The sequence below is a fragment of the Myotis lucifugus genome, unplaced genomic scaffold, assembly GCF_000147115.1.
Source record: "Myotis lucifugus unplaced genomic scaffold, Myoluc2.0 scaffold_5, whole genome shotgun sequence".
NCBI classification, from domain to species: domain Eukaryota; kingdom Metazoa; phylum Chordata; class Mammalia; order Chiroptera; family Vespertilionidae; genus Myotis; species Myotis lucifugus.
Window position 1 is genome coordinate 10711124 of NW_005871053.1, and position 10664 is coordinate 10721787.

The following is a 10664-nucleotide window of genomic DNA, read 5'->3' on the forward strand; positions in this document are numbered from 1 at the left end:
TATCTATAGCAAAAGTCTTTTATACATCTCTACCAACACTATCTTTCAAATCACAAGCTTTTTTAAAAATTAAGTGATTCATGATTTTATGATTCATCAAACTGTATCAAATCCATGGGAGAGTGTTTCTGATATACTTTTTTTGCTGGCTACCAATAAAATTAATACTTTATTTGACTTAATTAGAAAGTTTCTTTTCTGCATGTTGAGTAGTAGGTGACTTAGTTTTACTAAGGAAAATTATTTTTAGTTACTAGTGTCCTTGTCCTCTTCCAACCCATATAGCAAGGAGCAGTCTATGATAAATTAAAATATGCTATTTTAGGAGGGATCTGAAAGTGTGTTGAATCCTCCAAACAAGGAAAACAGCAAATATTGAACTAGGAGCTCAAGACTACATGAAACTGAATATATATACATATACATATATATGTATGTATATTCACAATCACTATATCTATATCTATATATCTATATATCTATATATCTATATATCTATATATCTATATACCAGGTGTACCGGTTAATGCAGATTTTGTAATCAAAGAAAACACGATAATTTCAAGAGAAACATCAAAAGTGCTTTCAGGTAATTTGTGGATACCATCCCAATAGAACTTTTCTTGTTTTGAGGCAAACCATTCAGAGACCCAATTTTCTACTTCTTCATTTTGAAGTGCTGCTCAGAAAGTGTGTGTGCCATCAATCGGAACAAGTGGTAATTGAAGGAGCAAGATCTGGTGAATACAGTAGGTGGTTAATACTTCCCAGGCAAGAGCTTTTAACATGTCTTTAACTGGTTTTGAAGTGTGTGATGGTGTGTCATCATGAAGCAAAATTACTTTGCCGTGTCTTCTGGCCCATTCTGTTCGTGGTTCAAATTGATTATTTGTTGTCAGTAGCTATCAGTATTAATGGTTTCACCTGGTTTTAGAAGCTCATAATACACCACACCTTCCTGATTCCACCAAACGCAGAGCATTGTCCTCTTTCGGAAGCAATTCGGCTTTGCAGTTGATGTTGATGGTTGACCTGGATCAACCCATGATTTTTTGCATTTGAGATTCTCAAAATAAATCCACTTTTCATAGTCAGTCACAATTCGATGCAAAAAATATTTTCTTTCATGCCATTGAAGCAACATCTTACTGATGACTTTTCAGTTTTCCATTTGTCTTTCGTTCATTGATGTGGTGCCCATTTTCCTTCCTTTAAAATCTTTCCCATTGCTTGTAAACGATTGGAAATCATTTGCTGAGCAATGTTTAATCTTTCTGCAAGTTGTTTTTGAGTTTGACATGCATCTTTATCCAATAAAGCTTGTAATTGTTGAACTTCAAACTTTTTCGGTTGACCTGGACGTTCTTTGTCTTTCACATCAAAATCATCACTTTTAAAGCGTTTAAACCAGCGTTCACAAGTATCTTGAGATGGAGCATGTTCACCATAAGCTCCCTGAAGTATATGATAACTTTCAGCAGCACTTTTCTTCAAAATAAAGTAATGAATTAAAACTTCCCACAAATGCTCTTTTTTTTTTTGGCATGAAATTCGACATTTTTAAGCGTAAAAATATCTATGATGTTAACACCTTCAGAAAATTTGACATATGAAGTTTTGAAGCTTGCTGTCAATACAACAAAATAGCATACATATCAAATCGCATATATATCAACACTAGAGGCCCAGTGCACAAAATTTGTGCATGGGGAGGGGGTCCCCTCAGCCCAGCCTGCACCCTCTCCAATCTGGGACCCCTTGGGGGATGTCCAACTGCCGGTAAACTGGCAGTTGGACTTCCCTCTCACAATCCTGGACCTCTGGCTCCTAATCGCTTACCTGCTTGCCTGCCTGGTCGCCCCTAACTCCCCCCCCCCCCGCCGAACTGATTGCCCCTCACTGCCTCTGCATGCCAGCCTGATTGCCCCTAACTGCCCCCCCTACTGGACTGGTCGCCCCTAACTGCCCCCAGCTGCCGGCCAGGTTGCCCCCAACTGCCCCCTCTCTGCCGGCCTGGTTGCTCCTAACTGTCCCCCCCAGCTGGCCTGGTCACCCCTTACTTCCTCCCCCCAGCCGACCTGGTCGCCCCCCCAACTATCCCCCTCTGCCAGCGTGGTCACCCCTAACGTCCCTCCACTGCTGGCCTGGTCGCCCCTCACTGCCCCCCGCCACCAGCCTAATCACCGCCAACTGCACCCCCCTTGCCAGCCTGGTTGCCTCTTACTGCCCCTGCTGCTGGCCTGGTTGCCCCCAACTGCCCTCCCTCACAGCCCCCCTGCTGGCCTGGTCACCCCATGCAGCCTGCTGTTCAGTCGTTTGATTGTCCCTCACTAACCCCCCTGCCGGCCTGGTCGTAGGCAGCCATCTTGTGAGAGCGTGAGGGTTAATTTGCATATTACTTCTTTATTATATAGGATATGTGTAACTCCATCTTTTGAAAAAAATCCACATTATTAACCAGTACACCTATATATATCTATCTATATCTATCTATATCTATATCTATCTATCTATCTATCTATCTATATATACACACACACACACACACACACACACACATATATATATATATATATATATAGAGAGAGAGAGAGAGAGAGAGAGAGAGAGTCTTAAGTTGGTGTATGGAATAGATCCAGATCCAATAGTTAAGTTTTGAATCTTGAAAAGGTAATAATAATTTAGATTGCTTTCTTTTCTTTTCTTTCCTTTTATTTTAAATTGATTTTAGAGCGAGAAGAAGGGAAAAGGTGAGAGACAGAGAGAAACATTGATGTGTGAAAGAGAAACAGCAATCTGTTGCCTCCTGCACATGCCCCAACCTGGGGATCAAACCTGCAATCTAGGTATGTATCCTGATCAGGAATCGAACCTGTGACCTTTCTGTGCATGGGATGACACGCCAATGACTGAGCCACATTGGCCAGGGATAGATCACTTTTTGATGCACTTCAAGGCCCAGCTAAAATTACTCCTCATTTAGGAAGCCTCAGATGTGATCTCCCATACCTCTACATTCTCCCATTTATCTATACTTCACTTCTAGTGTGGATCATTTTCTACTTTGTATGGTAGTCATTTGCCTGATTATTCTTTGCTCACCACCTCTGACCTCCACGTCTGACTCACCTCTGCACTCCCACAGCACCTGGCAAATCAAATCTCTTTACCCAAGGTAAGTGCTCTACAAGGATTTCTGAAATAAATGTTTATCAGTTCACAACTATTTTCAAAACCGATGGACATATCGGTTATAAACCATCCTTAAACAACTTTCTTGACTAAGTGCCCAAAATAAACAATAGTTAAGTAGATCGATATTTGACTTTCTCATAGTGGCAGTTTTAGAAATTTCATTGTACTAGTAAGTCTTAAGACATTGTTTTCTTCACTTCTTCCCTTAAGAAACCACCATTGGTTTCCCCTTATATTAACATTTTCCTTTAAAAAAAAATAGCCCTTCTCATTTTCTTATAAAATAACAAATTTATTTCCCTTTAAATGTTTGTATATAAATATTTAGAATCACAAATGCCAGTTTATTTTTTCTAAAAAAATTTTTTTTATTGCTAAGTGTACAGTGTGATGAATTTTCACAAACTGAACACACACTTCTAACCAGCACCTGCATTAAGAAACGGATTATTATTTGCATCTCAGAGACTCCCCCCTGGTTTCATGGTGACATTTTGACTTCTTTTTTGGGGGGAAAGGGGAAGAAATTCTCATCAATATCTGGCATTTTTGTATTGTTTCCAAGTTTTTAAATATATATGAGGTTATATATGTCTCTACTTATTTTTGCCATGTATCTAATTAAGACATTTTATTTTATTTTTTTAAAATATATTTTATTGACTTTTTACAGAGAGGAAGAGAGAGGGATAGAGAGTTAGAAACATCGATGAGAGAGAAACATCGATGAGAGAGAAACATCGATCAACTGCCTCCTGCACATCTCCCACCGGGGATGTGCCCGCAACCAAGGTACATGCCCTTGACTGGAATCGAACCTGGGACCCTTGAGTCCGCAGGCCTATGCTCTATCCACTGAGCCAAACCGGTTAGGGCTCTAATTAAGACATTTTAGCACTTACATTAAATTAAGTACTTTTGTAAGTCTTTACTAGTAAACTATGCAGTTGGAAAGATATTGTCCAAAACCAAGGATGTTTGATATTTATTTTTATGAAAAGAAACTTCAATTTATTTGCCTAAAAAATCCTGTTGCAAAAATAAAGTCCAGCCTAAGGTTTTGGGAATCTTTGTTCTCCACTATGATGTGATGAATTTTTATTTTTTGTTTGACTTCATTAGTAAAATTTAGGATGAGTGAAGTAGAACACTAGATTACAATGGGTTTTCATGTTTTTTAAGTCACTTTTCTAAGTAGGTTGCTTTGTTAAGAGATACGTTGTTGATTTTCAATCTGCTATATGAGCACTATTTGCTTGCTGTACTTTGTTTTTGTAAACATTTTGTAACACCCATGTCCTGGGAGGACAGTTTCTAGTGCACTTTGGGGGAGGTAATATTGTCCTAAAGTTAATTATAATGTTTTAACCTCAGGCAAAATGAATCAGTTTTGAGAATCTAGTAATTCCAGTTTTTGTTATATACAGACCAAGGTTCCCCCTGACCCCCCCACTCTAAACCCCCCAAATGAGTTGATAAACCTGAAGGAAACCATTTCCATTGAAAGAGAACAGATGAAATGTAACCTAGCCTATTATGCACAAAACTCTGGAGCTATCTCTACAGGGATTTGGAAACCTAAATCTTCAAGCAGTAGCTTTGTGAATTGGACAGGACAAGTAGAACAAACTCAGTGAGATGAGAATTCTTCATAATCCAATACAATAAAGCCAGTTGTCTAAGCATTTATTAAATACACACACACACACACACACACACACACACACACACACACACTATTGAGATGGCCTGGCCCATGTGGCTCAGTTGGTTGAGCATCATTTCATGCACCTATAGGTCACTGGTTCGATTCCCAGTTAGGGCACATGCCTGGGTTGCTGGTAGGGGGCATGCAGAAGGCGGCCAATTTATGGTTCTCTCTCATGGATGTTTCTCCCTTTCCCTTCCTTCTCTCTCTAAAATCAATAAAAACATATTTAAAATAAACTATTGAGGTCACACGTTATGTTGGTAGGGTAAGCATCTTGAGAGCACCTATCTGTGTGCACACATGTGGACAAAGAAGAAAACAAATCTGGTGGTAAATCCAGGCAAAAGCGACAAGGTAGGCATCTTAGTTTACTCTGATAAAAAGGCCCAGAACTCCTCATTTCCTAAACATTTGTAAGGTAATATCACACACACATATAAGAGTAGATCTAGCCCTAACTGATTTGGCTCAGTGGATAGAGCGTCGGCTGCAGACTGAAGGGTCCCAGGTTCAATTCCGGTCCAGAGCATGTACCTTGGTTGCGGGCACATCCCCAGTGGGGGTGTGCAGGAGGCAGCTGATCGATGTTCCTTTCTCATCGATGTTTCTAACTCTCTATCCCTCTCCTTTCTTCTCTGTAAAAAATAAAAAAAATAAAAAAGAGTAGATCTAATATATTCATATAGTTTAAAGAATAAGACAAACATACTCCCATCCCACTTAACAAGTAGTGCGTTTGTTGATGCTCTTGAAGCCCCTGTGTCCTCCATGATCACATCCCCTCTTTTCCCTGATGGAAGTACCCACTCTGACTTTGGCTTGTCATTCCCTTATTTTTCTAGTTTTGCCATGTTTATATTCCTAAACAATTTATTATTTAGTTTTGAATGATTTTTTAAAATTGTTTTTGTTAATTTCCTCTTTGGGTTGTTCCTTTCATGCATGAGAAAACACAATTGATTTTTTTTTTACACTTAGCACTTTATTTATTGGTTGATTGATTAATTCTCACCCGAGGATATTTTCCCATTGATTTTTAGAGAAAGTAGAAGGGAGGGGGAGAAACAGAGAGAGAAACATTGATGTGAGAGAGACACATCAGTTGGTTGCCTCCCACACACACCCCGACCAGAGCTGTGGACTGAGCCTGCAACAGAGGTATATACCCTTGAACAGAATCAAACCCAAGACTTTTCAGTCTGTGGGCCTAGCTCTATCCACTGAGCCAAATCGGCTAGGGCTAGTTTTGAATGTTTTTAAATGTGTTATAAATGGAACCAAACTGACTTCACCCTTCTTTAATTTTTTCTTTTAAATTAACATTATGCTTATGAGCATTTTAATTGTTGCATGGTATCCTATCATGTAAATATACATAATTCTATTTATTCATTTACTTGTGGATGGACTTTTGGATGGTTTCATTTCGAGCTGCTACAAACAGTAGCGCTATCGATATACTTGTTCTTATCTCCTGACACAATGAGAATTCCTCCAGGATATATTATTTGGAATGGAATTGCCAGGTCATAATATCTTCAACTTTACCAGGTAGTACCTCATTAATTATTTTTTTGCTTAGTTTGAAAGGCTGGGGTTGCCAGATTTAGCAAATAAAAATATAGGACACTCAGTTAAATTTGAATTTCACATAAACAACAGATGCGGTAATTTTTTTTTAGTATAAGTATGATCCATGAAAAATTTATATTTCATCTGGCAACTCTAACAAGGTCAATAAACTTTACCAAGTCACGAATATTGGGCAATGAAGGGTCAGAGTGCGGGGGGTAGAGTGTTTGGTCCTTTCTTCCTCTGCTAGAGTGGCCTACCCAGTTGTTTTCCAGCAGGTTAGCTCAGGGGGCTCAAGTCCTTGCTAACTAGCTACAAGGTTAATTGATTGGCTCAACAAACATGTATTCGGCACTGACTGTATCCAGGCAGGAGCTAGATGTTGGGAATACAGCTGAAGACATAATAGACAGGTCCTTGCCCTCCTCAGGTGTAGCCAAGGTGGAGAAATGGAGGTTAATAAGGTAATGATCTTTGTCTATGGGAACAGTGGTGTGCTGGTGAGGAAGCCTGGATTTGTAGCGTTTGTTGACTTTGGAGTCAAAAATACACTTCCTATGGCCAATTTCAAACTACCAATGTGACACCATTGAACTGAGCTGGGAGAGGTGTACAATCTGCTCTCTGGGCAGTATGGACTGGCTCCAGCATTCCACTGCATGGGGGAGGACTTAGAAAGGACACTTTCTCCAGTCTCTGGGCTCATTTCTGGTTGGCTTATGGGGAAGGGGCTTAGGCATTATTTCCTTAAATGGAGAAGGAATCAAATGCTAAGAGGTATAAAAGACATTTGTTAGATTTATAATATTGGATGCTTCGTAAATATTTTTACTATGGTATATAAATAGAGGAGAGCCTAATAAACATAGTTGTACATTATGATGATTTATCTACAGATCAGGGCTCATAGCTCCCCTTTTGCACCTGACCTTCTACATGGAGACACTTGAAGACCTCTTCTGCATTGCTCCCTCACCTGCACCCCAGCTCATTAACCGTCATCATTCATTCATTCCACAAACGCTGACAGAGCCCTTGGTTTCTGCCACACACTGTACTAGGGCTTGAGTCCCTGTCATCACGGAGCACTCGATTCACAGAAAGAACACTTTCCTCTCCGCAGTTCTTTCGAGGCAGGTTTACTGCACTCTCTCTCCTTTCACTTGCTCAGCTCACTCCTGTGTTTCCATGCTGACTTTCTTTCTGGGAATATTTCCCCCAAGAAAGCCTGCCACAACCCCTTTCCAATCGTCTTCTCTTGAGGTTTCTCCTGCATCACAGAGTGGCAAGTGTTCCTTTCTACCTGAATCAGAACTCTCCGGACTTTTCTCTATCTTTTCCCATTGTGCAAGCGTTCCCTCTTAACAAGTCTTTTTTGAATGCCTATGTACTAATCAATGTGTAAGGTGTGGGGGAGCCTCTACTTACCACTTCACAGTTTTCATGAATCATTTTATAAAATTATGTATTCACACAATTTGTGTTCAGGCCCTTTTAAAACTTAAATTACTTAAGAAATACACGACTTGCCCTGGCTGGCATGACTCAGTTGGGTGTCATCCTGTGCACTGAAAGGTTGCAGGTTTGATTCTGGGTTTTTGGGCTGGATTCCCGATAGGGAACATGCAGAAGGCAGCCTATCAATGTTTTTCTCCCTCTCCCTTCCTCTCTCTCTACAAATAAATAAATAAATAAATAAATAAATAAATAAATAAAAAAGTCTTAAAAAGAAAAGAAATACAAGATTCATTATACAAAAATATTTAAAGCATAAAGGAGGAAAGAATAATGAGTTGATCTGACAACTCACAAATAGCCATTAAGTTTTGGGGTTCATTCATGTAGTCATTTGTTATGTATACTTACAAGTTGGGATCATACCCATTTTTTTTCATTTACTATTATGTGAAAATGTTATCTTTTTCAGTGTTCTTTGAAGACAGGATTTTAAATGACGGCATGACATTACATTTTCAGGCTAAGCCACGCACGATTTATTTAATTAGTTCCCTGTTGCTGGCAATAGCCTTTTTATAAGTAAGTTAGTGTTGACTATCTTTATCTTAAGCTACAAGAAAGCCAGAATCGATCATTTAATTGTCCTTCCTCAGCAGCATTCATAACAAAAATATAGCTAAAGTAAGTGGATTAAGTATATGCTGTGATCCTCTAGTTACCATTTAAAATAAAAGGAGTCAGTGCATACAAAGTAACCCAGATTTGTATAAAGGCAACCAGAAGCTCTGAGAGAGTTGGGAGGAAGATCACCTACCATCTGTCTTTAGTGAGAGGAGCTGAGCTTTGTTTTAGATCTTGGGATTGTTAGGAGTTTTAGGGAACACCTAAAACTTCTTTACTTCTTTTTTGAGCCAAGGATTGTTACCTGCTGGGACTAATACCCAGATCTCTTGACTTCCTTCCTGTCTGTGCTCTTTTCACCACAATCAGCTGACTAAGCTAAGTCTTAAAATACAGAGAGTATATTTACATACATTTACCTACATGTTGTTATAGAAACTGTTTCCCCTTCTAGTGCATGTACTTGGGTAAAAAAAAATTTTTTTTTTGGTAAGGTTCTAGGGATGTATTCAAGAGAAAGCAAGTAATAGTCAAAAAAGTGGAAACAACACAAATGTCCATCAACAGGTGAATGGATAAGTAAAGTGTGGTATATTCACACGATGGGATACTCAGCAATAAAAAGAAATGAATTATTGGTAAATACAGCAATGTAGATGAATCTCAACATAACTATGTTGAGTAAAATAAGCCACACAAAAGCGTATAAACTGTATGAGTCCACTTATCTAAAATTCTGGAAAATGCAAACTAATCTAAGTGACAGGAAGCAGGTCTGTGGTTACTTGGGAACGGGAGTGGAGTGGAAGGGGATCCTCAAGAGTATAGGGCCCTAGCTGGTTTGGTTCAGTGGATACAGCATCCGCCTGGGGATTCAAGGGTCCCAGGTTCCATTCTGGTCAAGGGCACATTCCTGGGTTGTGGGCTCTATCCCCAGTGGGAGGCGAGCAGGAGGCAGCCGATCAATGATTCTCTCTCTCATTTATGTTTCCCTCTCTCCCCCTCTTTCTCAGAAATCAATAAAAATATATCTTTAAAAAATGGTATAGGAAACTTTGGAGGCTGATGGATACACTCATTATCTTGATTGTAGAAATAGTTTCAGGAGTGTGTACACGTCAAAACTTACCAAATTGTACACTTTAAATTTGTGCAGTTTATGTGTGTCAATTAAATCTCCCGAAAGTTTAATTTGTGAGATCTACCTATTAAGTTTGAAAAACAGAACAAGACTAGAAACTCGCTGAAGAATCTGAAGCCTAAGAAAACTAAAATTACTTCTGCAGATAACTGACAACCAAGGTTCTATTCTAGTATGATAGTTTATCTGAACAGAACATTACTGTGAGAAATGCAAAGTCATAAAAATAAAAAAGAAATGACACTTTTGCCCCCCCCCCCTCCGGCCCCCAGTAATCTTGCCATTTCCTCATGCCTGTACAGTTGCTTTATAGCATAATCTTTTTGTTCTATTCAAGTTGGTTTTTTGAAGAGAGCAATAACCTTGTTGTATTTTTCCTGAACGATTAGACTGCTCTTTTATGTACAAGATGCCCAGTCTCTGGTGTGTCTTGTACGTACGTGGGTGTGCAGAAAGCTACACTGTATAAATTGAAGCAAATGCTGTTATTTTGCCTTGGGGGTTTGTAGTCGGGACTCAGCAGCGGCACTGGAAACAAACTGGAACTTTCTAGAAACCATGCCCTGTTCTACAAGATGAACATTGGATAGTTTTCCTTAAATATGTGAATTCAGTCATCAAATTTGTCTATTTAGATTTTCCACTTATTGTTTTAAAATAAAGAAGTGCTAGACCACACATACGGTGCACAACACCGGAAAAGATCCCATTTCAAAAAACAAAGTTTTATTTTTATTTCCACACTCCACCCTCAACTTATTTTCTCAGCATTTTCCGGTAAGGACTCCCATTCTGCAGACGGGGAGACGCACACTTTGTTCGTGTTGTTTTTTTTTTGCTCAGGACAGATGGGTAGGAAAGAAGCAACTCTCAACTTTTCAGTTCCATTTTGAGCCATGATCACATGGACCTCCTGACTACCGACAGCCCGGCGAGAGCGGCGGCGGTTCTCCCGGGCGGGCGGGC